Source organism: Chanos chanos, chromosome 14 (genome assembly GCF_902362185.1).
Source record: "Chanos chanos chromosome 14, fChaCha1.1, whole genome shotgun sequence".
Taxonomy (NCBI): Eukaryota; Metazoa; Chordata; class Actinopteri; order Gonorynchiformes; family Chanidae; genus Chanos; species Chanos chanos.
The window spans coordinates 18,009,298-18,032,486 of record NC_044508.1 but is presented as its reverse complement, the minus strand read 5'-3'; the positions used below and the strand labels follow the sequence as shown (position 1 = coordinate 18,032,486).

General features: G+C 43.1%; 1 protein-coding gene across 8 annotated transcripts in view; it reads right to left on the bottom strand.

Annotated features, from left to right (window-relative positions):
* The window catches only part of nlgn1 (neuroligin 1), a 157,268-nt gene that overhangs the window by 33,538 nt on the left and 100,541 nt on the right, over positions 1-23,189 (bottom strand). The window lies entirely within an intron of this gene.

The window sequence follows — 23,189 nt, the reverse complement described above, 5'->3', positions numbered from 1 at the left end:
TCAGCACATCTTTATAGAAGTCCTTCACCTCAGAGGGCAGTCATAAATAAAATCCACAGCTTTGTGTTTGTGTTTTCTTTGTACTTGCAAGGTCTTGCCCCTGGGGAGAAAACAGGTGGTATAAAATGATACAGACATGATCCAAAAGAGTCTTTTCAGTGCCCCCCCACCCCCTTTTCCAAAACCTGGTGGAGATGTTTCCCAAAGCCAAGGAAGAAGCCAAGGGCCAAGCAATAAATATTTCAACACAGGTCCAGAGTCTTCGGCTTTGACAGCGAGATATGCAGGTGTTGGCAGCCAACGCTACAAGACATGTAGGAGAGAGTGTGTGGAGTCCCGCCAGACGCATGCATACAGAGTGCCCCCACAGGGAAAACATTAAAGGAGAGAGAGATGAGAACCGTAGATGAGGAAAAAAGGGGAGAAAACCCTTCTAAAGATGGTGCATGCTCATTTAATAATGATGCGTTATGTAGAAAGCCGGAGATATAAGCTTTTACTGGGGTTATTAATCATTGATGATTACGAAAGCACGCTGCCTGGGCAGGAAAAAAGCGACATGCATTTCATCTGTAGCATAAATGTCACCTTATGCAGCGCTCGGTATTTGGGGGAATTGGGATTTTCTCTGAGGGGAGGGTGAAATCATTCATATTTTTTTTTTAAATATCAGCCTCTCTATAGATCTGAGGATCTGAGAGTTTTTTGGGTCTTTTTTCACACAAGACACATTGTGTCTGTAAGTGCTAAGACCAGTATTCATTCTATATTATAACCTTAATCTTTAAAAAAAAGAAAAAAAAAAGTCAGAAGACAGGCATAAATAGTGTGAGTGTGTGTGTGTGTGTGTGTGTGTGTGAGTGGGGGGGGGGGGCATTTGCCAGAGACATTTAGCGCTTATTTACAAAACCAGGTGCATTCATTTCTATTCAGAGAAAGGTTAAAAGGATTACTCACCATCACTGAGCAATAATGAAGGATAGCAAGGGCTTTGATTCACTTTTTTTTTTTCCTTTTTTTTTTCTTTTTTTAGCGAGCACCATTGACATTTTCCCTTAATTCGTCCGACTGGTCCCATTGATCTGCTCCCTCAGTACTTTCACAGAAACATTCATAACCGTGCTTCATTTAATTGGTTCTGAGGGTGAGCGTTGGAGCGCAAGGTCAACTGCCGCCTTAATTCTCACATGCAATTAAGAGTTGTGGTGAACTCATAACTCTGTGTCAACATCCTCAACCGATTGTCTTTTAAAAGGTGAACAAGGTGGAGATCGTTTATCACACACACAGCCGAACCGTTAGCCAACTCATGGGTTCATGAGAAGCATCTTTATCAACTGTATACAGTTCTCTGACGTACTGCTTTTATTTCTTTATTCATTTATTTATTCATTTTATTTTATTTGTCATGATATTTGTGTGGATGGAGTTTAAGGGCACTCGCGTAACGTAGCGATACGTGGTTAGGGATTACGTAAGCGCAGTGCTGTATCTAAGCCAGGTAGTCACAGATGCTACAGCTTCCACACTACCTAAACCCTCCCCGGATCTACAGCATGGACCATGTGGAGGTACTTCCAGTTCAATACCCTCTCGCTTCCCCTCCAATACCACCCCCCCCCCCTCCCCGGCCTCCCACAATGGCTCCTTCATAATTTCCCATGTTTTATTCCCCCTTTTGATAAATTAAATCAGGAAATACTGAGTCACCGAGGTGATGGATCACACTGCCAGAGGACAGGCTGTGACACTGCCCTGAAACAGGGCAAAGAAGGACACTGTGCACTGCCTAAGCATCACACAACATCTTTGATGTTTACCAACCTGCCACTGGGATACCGCTTAAGCTTTCATCATAAAAGGAGAGAGAGAGAGAAGGAGAGAGTCTGGAAAAATATGGACATGCAGTATATCTGAGGATGGATCGTGTTGCATGGGTTTTATCTGGGTTCGGACATGCAGTATATCTGAGGATGGATCGTGTTGCATGGGTTTTATCTGGGTTCGGACATGCAGTATATCTGAGGATGGATCGTGTTGCATGGGTTTTATCTGGGTTCCACATGGAAAAAGGAGTCCACTGAGACTCCTGAGTATTCTGTGACTCAGCTGAGCTCCTCTAACGTTCCCTGTCGTGTCCTCACTTTCAAACATTCCCTCTTTCCCTGGCCGCTCCTACATAACACCGTCTGACAAACCTCCGCAGCTGAACCCACCACTGTCACATGTCCGATACGCCAAGATCAAAGTCCGCGCTCCATCTTCTCGTGGATAACAGGCCTCGGCCAATGAACCAGAGCGTTTAAACAGCTTCCCGCTCACGCATGCATTCCGTGACCTCAGTGATGGGGGAAGGCAGGTGTTGTAGGCGAGACGCTGATCTTCAATGTATAGTCTGTATTTGTCTTGACAAACTCGCCTCTTGCCATACATCCTTCTGGAGGTAAAGTCGACACTCCTCTGTCTCGCAGCGTGATGGGAGCACTGAACCTCGAGAGAGGTGATATCCACACCTGCGCCTCAACACCGTCCCCCATACCTGTCACGAATTTGCCTCTCCTGATCTCTCTCTCTCTCTCTCTCTTGCTATCTATCTACAGGGGCAGTAGCTCTGCATTGATAAAGAGCTGTAATTGTCTGTCAGGGTGCCTTATGGTGTAGCGGCCTTATCCTTTCTTTCTCTCTCTCTCTGACTCTCTCTCTCTCATTACCATTCGTAGTCCTGCCAGTCCTGCCCTGTCTCAAGACAGGCTGCTTCATTAGCACAAAGCTGGCAGAGAGAAAGAGAGAAAGAGGGAGAGAGAGAGACAGAGAGAGAGAGAGAGAGAGAGAGAGAGAGAGAAAAGGAGGGAGAGAGAGTGAGAGAAAGAGGAAGAGAGAGAGAGAGAGGAAGCCCTTGTCCCCTTTTTCTCTGTCCCTCTCTCTCTCTCTCTCTCTCTCTCTCTCTCTCCCTCTTTCTCTCGCTCTCTCTCCCTCTTTCTCTCACTCTCTCTCCCTCCTTCTCTCTCTCTCTCTCTTTCCCTCCTCCTTCCTTGCCCTGTCGACTCTAATAGACTATTGATTTTCCATCCTCCATTGGATCACGCTCCACTTTTACCGTTCACTCATGATATTAGCTGTCCATTAACTCCCAGCTCCCGGCCCTAACAGCTTGTCAGCACGTTGCCAACAACCCCTCCACCTCCACCCTCCCCATTCCCACCTCCACCCTCCCCATTCCCACCTTCACCCTCCGTACTCCAATCAACTCATTAGGCCCGAGACTGAAACAGCACAAAACAACACAGCTACACATAGCAAGAGACGTCTTTGTGTTGATAACATTAAGGACGGATGGCAGAGAGGTGAGCACCGTGTATAACATAAAGAGACTTTAGTGCAAAAGAGAGATAAAAGGATTAGAGCCTGTTACAGTTCTTCTAGTCCCTTTAAACAAAAACTACTCTGCCATCTTGAAAGTTAAATGTGTGCCATTTGATTTTACCTTTGATGTTTTTGGGTTTTTTTTTTTTTTTTGACAAAGTCTAGAGGTAGACAAAATGCCAGCGCCACTTTTTTTTAGGGAAATGTGAAGATGTTATTCTGGTCGAGTAGAAACGTGGACAGTGTGTTGCTGTGAGGCTGATTTAAAAATGGTGAATATTTGTGAAGGCAAATGCAGTGGGGTTTTTTTTTTTTTTTTTTTGGTGAAGTGCTAACACAACAGGATAAAGGCCCTCCAGGCCTCTGTCTTCAATGTCACAAAAGAGCATGTTGCCTCTTCACAGCACTCATCATTGGCTGTCATTCCAACTCTCTCTCTCTCTCTCTCTCTCCCTCTCTCTCTCCCTCTCTCTCATGCTGTTCCCTAGGGAGACAACATACTGACAGTCAAGGCAAAATCCCTCCCCACACCTTCTACCTTACCTATGAGGTCAGCCTGTGTGCCTGTGTGTGTGTGTGTGTGAGAGAGAGAGAGAGAGAGAGAGAGAGAGAGAGAGAGAGAGAGAAAAAGAGAAAGAGCACAGTCCACTACATCTTTGCCCATGTCACGGCCTTCAGGGAGATGGATTCAAGAGCTAAGTTCTAGCTGAGCCAATGAAGTGCCAATGGACCTAGCTGATTGCTAATAGAGCTATAATGAAGAACAGGACCATCACTGCCCGCAATAACACTCCCTAGCACTCTGCAGAATTCACATCTGCCTCCGACAGCAGTCCACGATTCACAGAGTGCTTTTACACGCAATAAAAACACTGTTTTGGTTAGAAAAGAGGCTAGAAAATAGCGTTTGGAGATCCAGGTCCTTTTTTTTCTAACGAGGATAGAGACTGTTATTTTTATCTTTGCAGAGAGCACAAGAGAGAGAGCAAGCGAGAGAGAGAGAGAGAGAGAGAGAGAGAGAGAGAGAGAGAGGGAGAGAGAGGGAGAGAGAAAACAGCACAAGTGGTGCTTTTAGCAAAGACATCCCATGCCACCTCGCTGAACAAGATGAAACCGTCATGGCTGCAGTAGGTCTCTAATGCGATTTTGATAACAGCTCTGTGCAACACTTTCCACTCCAAAAACCTGCGCGTATGCCCTCCCGCCACCCGGGCCTGCGCAGATTAGATCAAATGGGTGCTTTTTTTCTAGAGAGACTTTGAATACAGGCACACGATGCCCACTTTGGGGCGTCCGCATCCTGAACTCCACATTGTAATGGTGCTTTATAAAGGATATCAGACTGTGAAAAGCACTCAGACTCCTTGGAAGTTTTTATAAGCCCATTTTATAAACACCACGCAATTTTCATCTCCTTTTTAAAATCGTTTGTTGTCTCTCCGTAATTGCTCAGATTTAATCGTAAAACAGATCGCATTTGCATATCTAATGATAAAGTTTAGAAACACGGACCGTGTTTGAAATGTCTATGGTATAATAACTCGGTGAGTACAGTGCTACATATTAATATGTGCAACCGTTACAAAATCTATAAGACCACGCAAGCGTGGGAGAAACCTGTGAAGATGGAGCTTTTTCAAGTGTGTTCTTTTTTTTTTTTTTTCCTTTTTTTTTTTTTTTTTTTTTGTTGTTGTCAGTCTCTTCTCAGATAATATCTCTGACCTTGTTCTGAACACACTGCGCCCCGCAGACCTGCGCGGCGCTGCCGGCTATCGATTTTTTCGAGACGGCCTCCAACCGTTGTCAGGGTCCAATCTGTCCCCCCAGCCGGAGCCCCCATAAAGAACGACCCTCGCGCTGCCGCTCCTCACAGTGTGGCTTAACCTTAATCTACCCACAGGCTGCTGAGGGAGACTGGGGAGGCCTTGAGACCACACAGAGCTCAGACAACCCGCTACACACTCACACTCAGGTGTCGTCTCATTTATATGGAAAAAAAAAAAGCCTAAATAAACAAATAAATGATGATGATAGATTATTAAATAAACAAAGGACGATAAAAGAGCATACACCCATGTACACAAGCGTTTAGTCGTCAGTAGTTACAAAGTAGCTACATAAGATACATCTCTCTGACTCCCCCGTAAAACACACTGAAACCACTATCGTAACCTAAACACAAACAAGTAAATAAAACAGATAAGTAACTAACCACAGCGTACTGTCGTGTGCTCAGTGCCAAACAGAGAATATGTAATGGAAGTCCGCGCTTCCAAGTGGACGTATGCCGACACACACTAGGAAAGGCTAGTGGTCAAGGCAGTGACACAAGCTGTTTCAATGCTAAGGTCATTATGAGGCCTCAGTTACTGCTGATATCCGCATTATACATTTATCCAATGAGTATTAGAGCCGTGAGTCAGTCCATCCTGAGATCGCATTCACACTGTTGGTAGCTCTCCATGTGGTTTGGCAAGCCCAGCTCTGGAAAACGCACGGGCCAGATTTCAGATGATACTCTGTCTATTGAGAGCTTGTTGTGAGAGTGATTACGATTGTTCATTCGTTTAATCACATTTGAGCATGAGAAACATGGAGAGACACTTTCTGGCACTGAGATGATGCGAGAATGCATGAGGAGTGGCCCCGGAGAAGAGCAGCAGCACTCCTCAGTATAGACAGGAAACTGTAACTGAACGTAAAAAGATTTGGCCTTAGGCCTGCTGCAAAAAAAAAAGAGCAAAATAAATAAATAAATAACTTAATGCCTATGACTCTAAAGAGAAGCTACAGGATCAAATAAAGGCCTGTTTGTTTATAAATCAAAAATAGTACACGCACGTGTTAAATAGAGCACGCACTCATTAAAGTTTCTAGCAGTAATGTATTTCACAGATTTACTAATTAAGCACAAAATCAGTGACAGTGTTTTTGCTGAACAGGTCTCAGTCGTCCCTGTTTTGTCTCGTGAAACCTGACTGTGTGATAAGCAGCACAGAAATCATGCGATTTCTGGATCCGTTGGCTCGTTGGCTGTTTTTTTTTTACGTGATCTCCTCCTCTGCTGTTCTGCAGCTTAGAGACCAGCGCTGTTCTGAACGAGCTATATCAATGCCTTCCTCCTGGCAGCCACCGAGAAGGAAGGAAAAAAAAAATGCCCAGGCCGTCAGAGAGAGAGACAGAATGACTTCATTTATAACGTGCCTGATTGGGCAGAGACAGGTAGGCCGCGTGTTCAAGTGACACCACAAGGAGACACTTCACAATCCGTGCGCTCGTCGAAGAGAGAGAGAGGAGAGAAGACGTGGTGCCGCTAAGGACCTCCTCTCTTATTTCTCCTCCTTCGTTTTACTCTGTTCAAATCTCACACAAGAGAACAGCTGCATCCTTATTCAAGAAAAATAAAAAGCAAAGCTGATTTTTGCAAACAAAAGACTGACTCTCCCTCTCTCTCTCTCTCTCTCTCTCTCTCTCTCTCTTTTTCTCTCTTCATTAATTATCTCTCTGTCTTGGGCGATGAAGGTATTCAGTCCTCTGAGTTCTCGAGTGATTGGAAGATAAACGACTAGCATTGCTGACCCGGCCTTGCCAGCCCACAGACTAGCACAGCGTGCTTCCTTCATTATACGGACGCGCTGGCTTTTTGCTGGCTAAAGCAGGAGGTAAAACATACAATTAAACTGTTCAATGCTCTTCACCACCAGTCAGCCAGACCAATTGAGCAAGAGCGTAGGAAGAGTCCTCTATACGGCACACTGCGGTTAAAGACTGATCTGGGATCAGCTCCCACACGGGGTTGGCAATTGTCGGCAGGGCTGTCATTTCTTCATCTAGATTGGTGAAAGGAGCCGATGATTTGCGAGATTGAAGCCCTACGCAGGAGGCTCCATCCCCGGCCAAGCCTAATCAGCACTGCTTCAGAGGGCCAGCACAGGGGGAGGGAAAGAGGGAAGCCACGGGAGGGAGAGACGTCCTGCTCGGCGCGAGCTCTTTCCCAGAACGGCCGACGATAAAGGGAGCACCTTGGAGACAGCTTCTAAAACAAAAGCACAATCTGGCCAAAGTCCACCCACGCCGCTGGAGCTCGTCCTCCAGGAGCTCCGGCCAAGACGTACGCTCACTGGGCAGAGGGGTGGGGCAGGTGGTCCGGCCGGGCTCGCCAAAGATTTCATCGCTGCCCCCCCCCCACCCCCCATCCGCATTCCTCTGCCCGTCACATTCCTCTGCTCTGAGAAACAGAAGGTGACTGAAGGGGTATGGAGAAATGATCCAGCTTGAAGGAACAGAGAGGACAAACCATAATAGGCAGGCCAACTGGCAATCTCCCGCTCGAAAATGCAATCAAAGGCAACAAAGTGGAGGCAAAAGTTCACCTTCCCACAAACCTTCTTACAGCAATGCATATGCTTGGCCGTGCTCAGTGAAATTTAACAAGCAGCAGGCTGGACACAATACAAAATGGCCACCACTTCACCGTCTGCTTTTCTTTTCCTGGGCAGATGCTGTGTGGATCTGGGTTACGCTTAAGCTACTCGTCCATATATATATACCACTCTTTGACACTGGCTCAGATAACTAGAAAAAAAAAAAAGAACTTAAACAGTATTATTTCATTCCCTAGTTGGACGCTGCAGGAACAGAATATTTTCTCTCTCGAAGTGCACTGCAAGAGAGCACAAAACAAAACCTCTTCACAAATTCAATACATGAGCAGTTCTGCTGCCAAATACACACACACACACACACACACACACACATATATATATATATATATATATATATATATATATATGTACACACACACACACATATATGTATGTATGTATGTGTCTGTGTGTGTGTGTGTGTGTGTGTGTATTTTATATATATATATATATATATATATATATATATATATATATATATATATATATATATATATATATATATACACATACATACATATATATAGTTTTGGCCATTATTGGGTGACCCCCCCTCAAGTAAAAACCCGCGTGCTTTCTTCTCACTGCACACTTGCTTATCTTTTAGTTAACAGGTTGGTTAGATATATACATTACTCCCACTCCATAGGCCTCAAGTGTTTTCTTCAAAGAGAAGTTAACCATCCAAACCCGAACCCTTACTGGCAAACAACTTCCAACATGGAGCGGAACGCCTCTTCACGCCAGCAAAGCCAGACCATCCTCTCCTCTCACAACGGTCATGTAAGAAAGCAGACATAAGCAGAAACACACAGAGACACGGACAGACAGGACAAACAAAGCCCACTGATGAAAAGCTTTGACTCACGTCAAAGGGAGGGGCTGCGTCTCGTCTTGTCACCTGCATGGTTAGTGCGTGTGAGAGAGAAAGGCATAATGGATGGCAAGGCAAACTAGCAACTTGTCATGTATCCTCCAGGTCCTCTCCTCCTCTCTCTCTCTCTCTCTCTCTCTCTCTCTCAGGACCTCTCCATCGTTCTCTCAGGCACCAAATGCAATTTATGGCAGGAATCAGAAAGTTTGCAGCTCAGCACTCCAGCTGGAGAGATGGGGTTATCACCTCTATCTCAACGCTAGTGGGGGACGCAATAAAATCATACCACGGCAACCGGGCCCTGGCAATGAGATTTCAGGACAGTTGTAAATGTTCAATAGGCTTTTTTTTTTTTTTCTCCAGACGCAAGGGCACTCTGGCATTTAACGCCACTTCCCTCTATTTCCAGCAAGTTTCATGAACGTATGTTGAGTGGGTCCCCTTCTCAGAGATGTACACCTTTTACTACATGGAACGAAAAAATCGGACCACATACAGAGAATTGCTCAGCAAATGGTCAGCAACACCATAAATTCCACAGTTTACTTATGTTTCTACCTGTCAAGGCCTTGTGATTTTCTTCATAGGTTTCAGTCTAGTGGGAAAATGTGCTTGTGTCTCAGAAGGGCATCAGCAGAGGATTAAGACTGTCTGAAAATGGCGTCAAACACCACAGATATGGCAAGTGAGTTAATCATTGCCAATATCACAGCTTTGACATCGATCAAATATCCTGTAATCATTAAACGCTCTCTGATCCAACAGGGACATTTATTTCTTAGGTGGCAGCAAAAAATAAAAATGAAAATGAAATAATAACCTAGATTAAAAGAATGAGCTATTCATGAAATTTAGAAGTAAAGGGGAAAACACACACACACACACACACACACACACACACAATTAGGTGATTAAGGATTAGGTGTTACTAGATTTTGCCTGTTTAATAAATTTGGTTGGTGCAGTAATTACCTTTAAAATCATAATCATCTTCAAGTGTACTCTTCTTGTTTTTTTGTGCGTGTGCAAATGTAGCTCAGTAATTACAGAAAGAGTGACTAAGAGAAATGGCTGTGAGACTCTGTCTTCAGTAAATCAACGTGCCAGCTGACTTTAATTAATAATCTGGAAATGACGGCCATGTCTGCAGCAGTTCTAATTCTGCCATTATTAAATTACACCTCTCATTTACACCCATGAATACAAGGTTCATCACCATAACAACTCAGCATGTCTTCTTTTACAGGTACACTGCCACTGCGTGATACTTCTCTGTCTGTCTGTCTGTCTGTCTGTCTCTCTCTCTCTCTCTCTCTCTCTCTCTGTCCCTCTCTCTCTCTCTCTCTCTCTCTCTCTCTCACACACTCCCTCTCTCTCTCTCACACACTCTCTCTCTCTCTCAGACACACACACACACACACACACACACACTCTCTCTCCCCTGGCAGGAAAACTTGGCCCAGCAGCTACAACTTACATTTCTTTCATTATAACCTATCATTGTTACTGATCTCAGATAAGTGTATTGTGTCCCCACTCTCTCTCTCTCTCTCTCTCTCTCTCTCTCTTATAATGGGCAAATGGGTATTTGGACCACTGTAACTGTTTGCGAGCCTGTACTTTGTTCCTTGGATGACCTAAAAGGTACAGTGTTCAAAGATCACAATCGAAATAAACAGTGCACTGTGCGTATCGAGCCATCTGTCACAGGCGGTGTGCCGGTCATCCACATCACCCTGCGGGAGCCAGCAGCTTAATCTCAATAAAAGGGACCCTATGCCGCTGTGCTCGGAGAGGGATGAATATGAAAATCCATTTGTGGGATATGATTTTTTTTTTTTTTTTTTGGATGGCCAGATTGCGACAAACTGTATCAATATCTCTCCCATCTCGGCTTAATGAATCATGGACAAAGTGCGTAGCGCTGCATCTTAGAAATACCAATGCATAAATAACATACACCATCTCCATTCACTGCACTGTGTGTCTACATAATACACGTGGCATAAAATGGATAGCGTTGTGGCGTAACAAGGTCCTGCCGTCATAAAAAGCTTTCAGACAAATGGCGTTCCATCCCCTCCAATAAATTATGGGATGCAAGGAGAAAGAATGCAAACCGCAGGTTGCTATATAAATTTAGTGTCGCGCGAGAGGGCCTGAACGTAGCAGAGAGAACCTCTCCCAGTCATCCTTCCTTCTGAATAATAAAAACGGCCCCTCATCTTCGGGGTCATGATTTTCCCATGATAACCTTCCTCTTACGGACGTGGACAAATGTGCCGGGGTGGCTAAGGCCTCTTAGCAAATGACTGTCTATTTAGGGTTACTGCATTCGGACGGCGCGGTGTAAACTTTTTTTTTTTTTTTTTGGCGAAAACCACAACACCTCTTTCTTCTGCTCTGTCTGTCACACACCTATCCTGCCATCCTGCCATCTGCAGGTAGAGGGAGCTCTCACTCCCTCCTTGCCTGGATGTGGACTGACGTCTCGCCGCCTAAAGGACGGCAGGCCAACTCCCTCGGGGCGGGGGTGGGGGGGGGGGGGGGGGGTTGTGTCCTAGCAGCTGGAGGTGCAGTTAATACCTGCCTGTGCTGGTTTGTTCGCCACTGCCCGCTGGACGAGAGGGAGAGGCGTGAAGACAGGAGAGCGCAGGCCAAGAACGGGATTCACACTCATTACATTACAAAAGAGGGATAAGCACGGAACGGTATCCACATGCTTACCTGCATCCAGCCGCTGATCTCGAATCAGAAACAACGTTACGCTCATAAAGGTGTGGAATCGTTAAGTGGGTCGGAAGAGGGTCGTAGCTGATCACGTGTTACGAACAGGGAAGGCGTGAAGCAGTTTCCTCTCCTGCTAGCAACACTAAATGTTGATTTTTTTTGTGTGTGTGTGTTACGTGAAGAAAAAGAAATATGAGAAAGAAAAAAAAAAAGTCTATTAGAGACCAAGACTATCACTAGTGGAACGTCTTTGAGGTCTCAAAATTTGAACTCTAAAAATTGCAGAGGAAGTTTCATTTTCATTAATACATTTAGCTTCAGACTGCCGACCTGTCCAGAGTGTTTCCCCGCCTTTCGCCCAATGAATGCTGGGATAGGCTCCAGCACCCCCCGCGACCCTAATTAGGATAAATCACTCAGATAGTGAGTGAGAATTAGTTTCAGACAAAAACAAGGATATTGCTAGCCATCCTTCTTTGACCTCAGCGTGTTTCTAATTGAGCCTCTAATCCAAAACTAAATAGAATTCAGTTGAGATGCAAGCAACATCTCAAAGTTGTACACTGAATCAGACAGACGACAGTACACTTATACACCACGTAACCTTGTTGTAAGTATATGATATAGTGCTATATATTATAACAATATATACACGTAACATATACAAACACCTCTAATCTAGCCAACTCTCACAGAAAGCAGATAAACAGCTAAGAGTGGAAGGTTAAATCCCCATGTGTGAGAGGCAGTGAAGGATCAGCCAAGCACAGCCAGCACCACCTCTTCAGGGCAAAACTTTTGCTCTCTGCCAAGGGTCGTGGCCAAGATTAAGACACCCAGAGATATTTGACCATCAGGTGCGGTCGAGGGGCGGTCTTTTAATCTCTCCATTCAGACTACCAGCAAAGCCCAGATCTGTAAGTTTATACAAACCAGAGCACTGGTCATTGTATTCACAGCAGAATTCATATTACTCTTCACAGCAGCAGTCGGAATAGGAGCAATGACCTTTGACACAGGGTGTGAATGCAGGATACAGTAAACAGGACGCAGGCAATCCTGCATCAACATTTAAGCACATCAGAAGATGTACAGGATTCAAGTTCGAAAAAGTTTCATTGTTGACTGTTATGTACATTCTTCAATCGATTAAGTTCTCAATCAATTCTTCAAAATGGTAAAGCTTTTAATTCTTCCATCGTAGTGATGACACCATTCACTGGCAATTCTGAAGATGAAACTGTCTTTGCAGCGTGTATTTAAAGTCTCTTTACAGTTCTTTAGGGAGCTGTTGAATAAAACCTCTCTCTCCGTCTCTGTTTTGACAGTGTGTTGTAAGAAGTTTACTCTGTGCCTACTCAGAATCAATCGCTGGCGAGTCAGGAAACCCAGCTGGATTAAGCCGAAGTCCAGGTCTTGGCCAATTGAACAAATGAAAGCCGGGCCAAAGGGTGAGACGCTTCGTGTGACAAGTCCAGCGCGCACACGCACACAATGAGCCCAAACGATCTCCTACGGCCTTCTGGGTGTTAAAAACAAAGAGAAGGACGCGGACAAAAGCTGCTCACGCCAGAAACAAAACAGCACTCCAAGTGTGTAGGCTGCTTCAGGCCAGGCCCCACAGGCTTTCTGTACCAACCCAGAGCTTCAGAAGAACAGCAACCAGACCAGAATAATCAAACAGCGAGCCTATTGTGAAGAGCACCGTTGAAACACTGCTTTACGAGCGCAGAAATGCTAAGCTGATACTTCCCAGAGGCTGTGGCCTCACAAAATCCTCCTTTTTTTTCTCTCTCTCTTTTTTAAACTTTTTTTTTTCCATAATGCTTTTAAATTTGGACGGGGTCACATTCCCATCTTAAAGTGTTTTTGTTTGGACAGTGGAACTTAGCTAAGTCTCACTTGACCGAAACAACAGCATTAAGTTGCTTTCGCTGGCGTCCTCTTGTTGGCTTTCGCTCGCCTCATAAACCACAAAGTGGATTATCTCTCTAAAGCTCTTTGTATTTGTATTTGTATTTGTATTTTTTTTTTGTATCTTCGTTGTTTCAGTGCATTCGTGTCTGAGCATTCTCAGTATATCAGGACAGTTAAAGTAAACAGTAGACAGAGCAGAGAGAGAGCAACATACACTACACGAAGAAATCAACCAGATCTCATCATGTGATGCAACATTCAGAAAACACCATGTAGGTCAGCAAATGTGTAAATAAGGAAGAAGGGAGGGGAGGGGAGAAAGAAAAAGAGAGAGAGAGAGAGAGAGAGAGAGAGAGAGAAAGAAAGAATGAGAGAAAGACCTCCATGGTTCTTAAACTGAATGCTCGACCTTTGTGTTGTGTCTACGGATGTAATCCACTAACTTTCTTGCCATATCCAAATGAAATGCAAAGAGAAAAAAAGCGCACACACACACACACACACACACACACACACACACACACACACACACAAACACACACAAATTGTATTCTTACTTCACAACCTTTGAAAATATGTAACCTTAAATGGGAAAGTTACAATATCTGCATATTATTTAAACATATACTTTTCATGCATAAACTTAAGCTCTCCTCTAGCCATTAAAAAATATATATATATTGACAGGGAAAGGGATTAAAAACAACAAACTGGGCCTGGAAACACACTGTTAACTCACACAGCCAGTTCTGCATTCAAACCTGGTTTCATTTGATTATCCCTTCACGCAAGATGAGACCTTGAGCAACCAAACTGAGCGATCAACAACTCAACAGGAGTATCACAAGAACAACACCCAGCTGCTATGGATAAAAAAAAAACATACAAACAAACGAAAAAAAAGTCAATAGTCTCACAACTCTTTTATCTGTTGTCTCATTTTGCTTATTGTGTGGTCTATTTTTCTTTTTCCTCTTCTTTTTCGTCTTTTTCGAACAATAAACATCGTTCCCTGTGAAATAGATAACTACTCTGTTGACCTCTGTTCTAGTTTGGAGTTCAGCCAGATTGGAACAAACTTTCTTTTGATGATGTAAATTTCTTTTTTCTTAGAGGTCTGAACGGCAAGTGAGTAGCTGGTGGCCCCTGTTTTTGGCACAGGTTTGTTAAACATTACACCGGGAAAAAAAAAACAAAAAACAAAAAACAAAAAAAAAAAAACAAAACCCCAAAACATTTCAATTGATTTAAAAAAAAAAAAAGAGAAAAAATACCCAAAGTTCAGTCTTTTCACAGTAGTCCGGATACCTTTTCACTGTCAATTATCCTGCTCTGTAAACTCATTGTAAACTCACTGTAAACATCACTCTAGTCAGCTGACGGTCCCTTCACTTCGGGAACCCGGCAGCCGCTCCTCCCGACCACGCCTCTTCTCCGCCATTGCTACGCGGTGGTGGAACGACCTCCCTCATACAGTTAGGACTGCGGAATCTCTTACCATCTTCCACAAGAAACTGAAAACCCACCTCTTCAGAACCCACCTGTCCCCCACTGCCTAACCTCCTTTCCTTACAAAAAAAAAAAAAACTTTTCTTGTATCTATGTTTGTCGAAGTATTCCAGGGGTTGCAATACGAAGGGGTATATTGACGCTCAGTCTTATTGTGATCTCTGCTTATGAGGTATTAGGAATCTGACTGATGCACTGATTGTAAGTCAGTTTGGCTAAAATCGTCTGCCAAATGCTAAATTGTAAATTGTAATTGTACATCACAACATTCAGTCAATGTACTGAATGTGTTGTGAATGTGAAGTAAAACCTCAACAATGTGCAAAGTCTCTCATCAGACTGAAGTAAATGTATACAGCAATAAGCCTCAACTTCACTTATTCTCACTGACATGTTTATTCTCATGCACATTTGTTCTCATGTTGAATTCAGACAACCAAAAGGAGAACATAGTGCTCTGGTTTCCAGTTTTAATACCCACAAATCCACTGGGGAGGAGTGTGGCATCTGTGTGTGTCGCTGAGTTCACAGACTCTTGTCACGGCTCTGTCTGATCCAGTCAACTGTGTGAAGATAGCTCTGGAGTTTGCCAAGGTACCTGAAAGAGCGTGAAAAACCTCCTCTCCAAAATCCGCATCAGATTTCAGTCAGACAATCTTGGCATTAGCTTAGCCAGCTATGAATTTTTTACTATTGGCAAATGAAAAGTGTCAGTATTCATGTCGGCCCGTGTTTCCTCAGTCACAAGACATTGCCAAGTGCCCCGCGCCAACACAGTAAAGTCTGGGAGTCACAAACACACGTGCCAACATGAGGGACAGGAGTCAAACAGAAGTGCAGACACATGCACGCTGTCACAGAGGTGTCTGTCAAAAAGTTTACATTTATCCAATTACAAAATGACCCTCATCAACATAATGCGTAAAAACCATGAAGTTCTAGAAAAAAAAGTTCTAGACTGACCAGAGACAGGTAATTTTTTTTTCTTTTTTTTGCCAGTTAAGCAGAACATGAACCCAATATTCTAGAACCCAGTATTTTAACAGGGGACTGACTAAAACCAGCAATTTTGCCCCAGTAAAAATCAGTATAAACATGTGTCTTGTCTGTGCTGACGTACAGTTGGCAGATCTGAACATTAGCCACAGCAGCAGAAAAAAAAAAAAAAATCTGGAGAGAGTTAAGGGATCTTTGATCTTCACATGTTTTATTTCTTTTGATGAGAATTTTTTTTTTTTGCACAGAACAAGCCAAAAAACTTGAAAGAACAAAGTGTTCTCTTTTTGTATTTTTAGTATAATTAAGATCACAAAGAGAAAAGCAAGAGAAACCACAGAATTTTGAAATTTAAGCATCAGCGTTAAGACCCCAACTGCATTTTGCAAACAGGTCTGTTTGACAACGCCAAAGAAAAAAGTCTACTTAGTCATTTCTTAGCACATGAAAAAATAAATTGTTGGAGAGAATTCGGAAATGTGAGATATAGTTATTCATGCCCCCACCCCACCCACCCAACCCACAAAAAAAAAACCCATTAATTTGATTTGTACTCGACACAACTTCCCATCAAAATCCAGTCACTTAAGTAAAATCATGCTGACAATATTAGCAGTTAAACAATTAACCGCATATGAATACGCTGACTAATTATTCATGAGTCATATCAAATGAATTCAAAAACCAGCGGACAAGTTTGACAGCCTGCAATAACCAAGCTCACGCGGCGATCTCCCGCCACAGGTTTTACTGTTAAATCTGCGACAAACCGTATGCGTTTCCTGTCCCGGCCCCGCTAACAAGGAGTTTACGGCAAGGCTCGTGTCGGACCACTTACTCAGCCGAGAGAAGATTTCCCTGGCCAACCGGTTAATTACACCTTCATTTTCAGAGTCGAGAGGGTGACTTCCGTTTCTGTACCACAGAAAAATTACATTATTCAACTAATTAATAACTTAATTAAACCTTCTCGCGCGTCAGGCGTGGCTGATTACATAATTATTGAAAGTAATTGCAGAGTTATTTAATGGCACCTTGAGATAGACTGGAGGTGAGGAGGAGGAGGAGGTACAGCTCTGTCCCTCCACTCTGTTCCCTTATTTCCCTCCTTTCTGTATGCACCTCTACCCATGTTTCTGAGGGAGAGAAAACGCTCTCTGTAAACAGGAGTCTTCTCACTTAAAGAGTGGCTCTAATCCTCACCAAACACACACACACACACACACACACACACACACACACACACACAATGGAATCTGTTGTCTAAAAGGGAATGAATATATGTGTGTACATGTGTAATCAGTGAAATGATGGGGTTGTCTATTTAAATATGCTTTTTTTTTTTCCTTTACAATGTATTATGCATCATTTCAAGCTCTTTCAAAACGTCCTCCGTGCACACAGTCAAATTCCTCACCCCACCTGCTCAGTCATTCTGACCGCAGATTAGAAAAAAAAAAAGATGACATGCTTGGCACTCAATCTATCGACAGAATGATTATACTCTGACAATGCTAATGAAATTAGTCTTCTAATTCTTTCTAGATTCAAACAAAAAAAAAAAAAAAAGAAAAAATCTGCCTCATGTCTTTCAATAGACTTTTTTTTTTTCTTGGGTTAATAGAATTTCCAGCAAATCCAGTCATTCAAAGGAGAAAGGCCTAGGAGAAAAAAAAGAGTGTGTGTGTGTGTGTGTGTGTGTGTGCATGAGGGGGGGGGGGTTCTCACATTGGTTATGGACATAATAAATGATGTGTACAGCCCTCTTTTGTTTTTTTGTGGTGAAGTGTGCCAGATTGTCCACGCTGTCTTACTGAAGCATTGCCGTCGTGAAGAGGATGACAGTGTGTGATTGGGAGATGGGGGCGGGTGGGGGGGGAGAGGGGGGGGGGGGGGGGGGAGGAGTGCAGCGGAACACTTTCAGAGACATTTAAAAGTAACTCAAGCATTAAAATCAGCATTTGTCTGGGTGCTGGGGGGTTGTGGCGGCTAATTCAAAATTAATCCTTTACAAATTTATATGGACTTTTCCGCACTCAGATGCCGTAGTGCTTTTATTTTTTTTTAGTCTTCATGAAAGCTCATTCAATTAGGTCTTTCTTTTTTTATTCTCATTCCAGTGCAATGTTGATGTCTATGCAGAAAATAAATGAGAACAAATTACTCTAGTGCGCTGGAATGTTCAAAGGTTGCACAAACGGACAAAGCTGTCCGGTCAAACGTAAAACCTCTCAGTAATGTTAGATCTCAGACACATACAAGCAAATAGAGATTCTCGTTTTGCCTCGTGAAACATCTGATATTTGAAGAATTCCAAAGCCCGTTGTGTCCACGGACCAGACAAGGGGAGAGATGGGTACAGCTCCTTTCCCAGACCTGGTACACTCCCATGTAAGAGTCTCTGTCCATCACAAAGAGAAAAAAGATCAAATCTGATCTAACTAATAAACAAAACGAACTCCTGCTGTCATTATGAAGTGCAGTGGAACTATATATAGTGGAGAATATGACCTATTGAAAATGACCAGCTCAGTTTGAGTTTTCAGTTGACATTTGAAATCCCATTACTCAAGGGCCAAACCATTCACCAGCCACCTATAAAAGGGTTATGTAGGAGCCTGGTTATGTGGATCTCTCTGACAGTGGGAAATTCTGTACAATGTGCCCAACTGAAAAATGGACTGAGCAGTGAGCCTAATTAGAAAGTTCTAGATGGATACATTCTTTGGGAGATCCAGTGGACTATTAAGACCAGCCACGGTTGTCATTCATGTGATAGAAAATCTCAGGGGCCCGAGGTAATGGCCACAATAAAACCAAATAACCCACAACTAAGTGACGTCTGAGGTGTTACCATGGTCACGGCATCACTGCTTTACTATGCCTGTGTCCTCGCCCTGTGTAAATGGCTGTGAAAACACTGATCACTTTGAACATGGAGTTTGACTGGCCTAAATGACACTTAAAGAAGACAAAGTCCATTCAAGATGTAAAGCGTTACCAGACTAGTCTTAATTTCTGTCTGGAAAATATGACAATTGTTGTCCATAGTAACTGAGCAGCCAAAAACACTGCATTTCCTCTTACATTCCAGGAGTTAGGACTTTATTTTATCATATTATCACGGATAATATGAACTCACAGAAAATCTCAGGGAATGGCGCAAAGTCAAAAACATATTCAACTACCAGCCTGAAAAACAAACAAATAAACAAAAAAAAACAAACAAACAAACAAAAAAAACTGACTTTAAGCTTTAATACATCAGTTGTCCTCGTATGTGTTGAGACTCTTTATGTTGAGTGTGTCTGTGGAAAATTCAGTGTGAGGTTTTGCCGGTGCATGGTCACAGTCATTCATCTGTGTATGGGCAAGGTACACAGGAGAGCTCTGCAGAAGTTTCCAGAATTGAACTGAAATATTGACATATGTGAAAATAACCCTTTCAAACAACACTTGGATGCAACTCTCAAAACAAATGATGTAAGTATGTCTGAACGAGCGGTTACACTTCTTTATTATCCCGCCCCCCATGCACACGCGCACACACACACACACACACACACACACACACACACATTAAAGAAAAAAAAAGTCTGTTGCTGGCTCTCCGAGTATATGTGATATTACGCCTGGCTAAGCTCTTGTCTCATCCATACACAGCAATAACATTTTCCTACTTGCCTCTTTTCAAAACTAAAGGGGAGAAAAAAGAGAAAACGGAACAAAAGAAAGCAATCCAGTGGGAGCAGTAATGATGGTTTCATTCCAACAAGTTCACCCATGCACCTTACCCACCTTTGATTACAAAATTTAAAAAAAAAAAAAAAAAAAAAAAAAGCTATTTCATCCCTGCATGTCAAATTAGCATCTTTTCCCTTCACGATGTTTTCTCTGTCTCTGATCTGAGATGGAATCACATGAGTGGGAAAACTTAAAAGAGAACTGTGCGCTGGCTGGACAATCATTCTTGTCATCCATGAAAATCATAAAATCCCAATTTTTCATAGCAAACATAACTATGTAAACAACTATTTGAGGATGAAAAGGAGCCTTGAATTACATTTTTATATGCAATAGAACCTGAGATTGCCGTGTGTATTTGAAAGAAAAAAAAAGTCTTGTACAAAAGGCTTTTTTTTCCCCTCCAAAGGCCAGTGAAACTGCCGCTAGAATACTTTTTGTGGAAAAAAATGTCACCTCTTATCTGTCCAGAGGGGATGTTTTGGGGGGAACTTGTGGGTAATTAGCATTGAGTTTATCCTCTGATTCATAGAGACAGGGTCAAAATACACAGAGCAAAAAAACAAAACAAAAAGAAAAACAAAAAACAAAAAATGGAATTGGCAAGGATAGGATCAGCTAATCAAAGGTGCCCTTAGGCTCTTAGGACAGGTTCTCTAAAACAGACAGGGGGTTCCTCCCTGTATTTTCAAACAGGAACGAGGGGATGGTTTTTCCAAACGCTGCAGTTACGTGGCGTGTTTCAGCCAAACAGCAAGTTTCCCTGGCCATGATAACCTCAGTCATAGAGATTCTCATTAAGTCCATGTCAAATCAATCTTTCACGCAAACAGTTTTTTTTTTTTTCTTTCTTTCTTTCTTCCTTTCTTTCTTTCTTACTTGGCCTCTGGTGTGGAAGGTTCACTCCATTCAGTGGGGAAAAAAATTTAAAAAACAAGATCCACGCTGTCCAATCCTGGGCGGAGATGAGGAGTTTTTCCCGCCCTCCTTCATGTCTTGTTTGCCTATTTATCAACATATTGTGCTCCGTTCACCCACTTACTCTCACTCTCAGCTGTGCAAACACCCTTGAGGAGGGCCCGTTTTTCCCCAGATAATGGTCGATACAGACGGCATTTCCTGGTGGACTGATATGTAGCGGAGGAGAAAAAGCGGGAAAGGGTAGTCTACGCCCTCTCACCATTCAGCCGTAACTGCAAACGTGAGGTCATTAATTAACTTGACACATGTAGAAAGCTATTAAGATCAAATTTCAACAGCGCAAAGGCAAATTTAACGTGTCTGAGAGACTTCAATCTAGGGCATAAAAAAAGAAAGAGAGAGAGAGAGAGAGAGAGAAAAAGGCAAAGATATGGGAGGGAAGGAGAAGAAACATCAGTGGAGGAGACGTTTCAGTAAACACATCCGTGGAAAGCTCTCAGCCTTTCGTCTGCTTTCTTTGGGAGAATCAGACACATGGTGTCAATGTCACTGAAGGATGTGCTGAAGTGTCCTCTGAGGTGCTTGAGCACAGACCAAGGTACAGAATAACCTATCGAAGCCCTCTCATCTCAACAGGACCCAGCAGTGCCATATCAACATCAGCTTTCATGGAGCTGAGCTACAGGGGAATGTCCTTCTGTGACGTGAGTGGGAGAGGAAGAGAGAGAGAGGAAGAGGGAGGGAGAGACAGAAAGAGAGATAGGGAGAGAGAGAGAGAGAGAGAGAGAGAGAGAGAGAGAGAGAGAGAGAGAGAGAAAGAGAGGGGGGAAAAATATGTAAACTTGTAACCTTAGAAACTGTTCCCTTGGAAACAAGGAGGGGAAATGGAACTGCAAGTTCTTTCGAGAGAATAGAGGCACAGCATAACGAAATTAAGTTTGATCATGCAGAGATTAAAATTTCTATGGCAGTTATGCAGACAAAACATTTGGAAAAACAATCACTGAATAAAAAGAAAAGGAAAAAAAAAGGGTGAATCTCAAAATACCCTAACAAAGTAGGAAATAATAAATGGCCCAGTGGTTTTTTAGCTGCTCATGTAATGTTATGTGAAAGATATGGGAGCATGGGTGTGCACTGTCAAACACACACACACACACACACAGTCTGAATCCCCCCTCCCTCTCTCTCTCTCTCTCTCTCTCACACACACACACATGCACATACACACACAGTCTGTCTCTCTCTCTCTCTCTCACATACACACATACACACACACAGTCTTTCTGTCTCTCACATGCACACATACACAGACACATACACACATAGCTGCACACACAAACCCTCCATTTCTCTCTCTCTCACATGTAAATAACAACACACTCAGGTAAACACACAGGTAAACAAACAAGCTAATATTGAGATACAGGTACATTTCAAACTGTCTCTGTTATGCTAGCCCTAATGTCACAGCAGTGTCAAGATAGGGACAGGTTCAGACACTGCCAATGATGACGCACCAAGCCAGACAAACTTAACACAACATATAATACAACATCTAATACATTATTATCCTCAGATGTTCAGTAGAACACAGCAGTACTGTTTCAACGTATGTGTCCCAGAACATCCAAATTCCTGTTTGAGACCGCAGAGGAAATAATCCCATCTCTGTAGCTGAATGATATCTCATGAAATTAAAGTTATATCTGGTGATGAACATGCAGTGGCTGATGGGTACTATATTTAGAGCGGCACGTGTCCACAGTGCGACCCCATTCTCTCCTGGCACAGCTCCAGACATCTGCCACTCTACTGCCTCTCTTCAACAAGGGGGGGGGGGGGGGCATGGTTAATCACCTGGCATGGTCTATTACACCTCGAGACAAACATCCTTACACCATACATTCTCACAAATATCTGTGTGTGTGTGTGTGTGTGTGTGAAACAGAGAGAGAGAGAGAGAGAGAGACAGTGAACCACATATTTTGCACAGTATGACTTATAATCACCTAACCAGGTATTTTAAGCCCCGTCACAAACTGCACAAAAGCATGCTGCTATGCACAATCTCACATGGGTCAGTGTGTGTGTATGTGTCTGTGTGTACCTGCGTCAGCATATTTATGCGTGTTTAAGGCATGTTCTTTCCACAACACTGTATTTAATCACCGGCTTTTTCAGCCTCATCACGCTCTTGTAATAGAGGACAAAATGAACCTGGACTGTGTAAACACACACTTTTACAACTCTCCCTGTACATCATCACACGTGTGTGTGTGTGTGTGTGTCACTACGCGCATTCATGATGTGGCTTAACCTCTCGGCCTCGGGCTGATTTAGTACCTCCCAGTTTTTTCCCTCCTCCTACCAATGGGTCCATAAGATCAAGTCAAGAACGTGCTAATATTTTGAAGCAGGCTAAAATATTTGGCATTCTCTTTAATTGCCTTTATTTGCTACAATAAATCAAATTGGAGGGCAAAAAATGCAAATGTGCATGAATAAGTTACTAGATAAACCCATTTCACAGTTTAACAGCTGGGAGTTGTTTCAGTAATTTCCATTTTAAATCTCAACGACACCAATACACATATTTGTACTCGGGATCTTGAAGAAGGATTAATCAAATTGCTCGCTACACAAACACGCTCTGCTAGTTTCCTCCGCCAGGAGACGGATTGGCATATTGCATGAAAGAAGTTCCACTA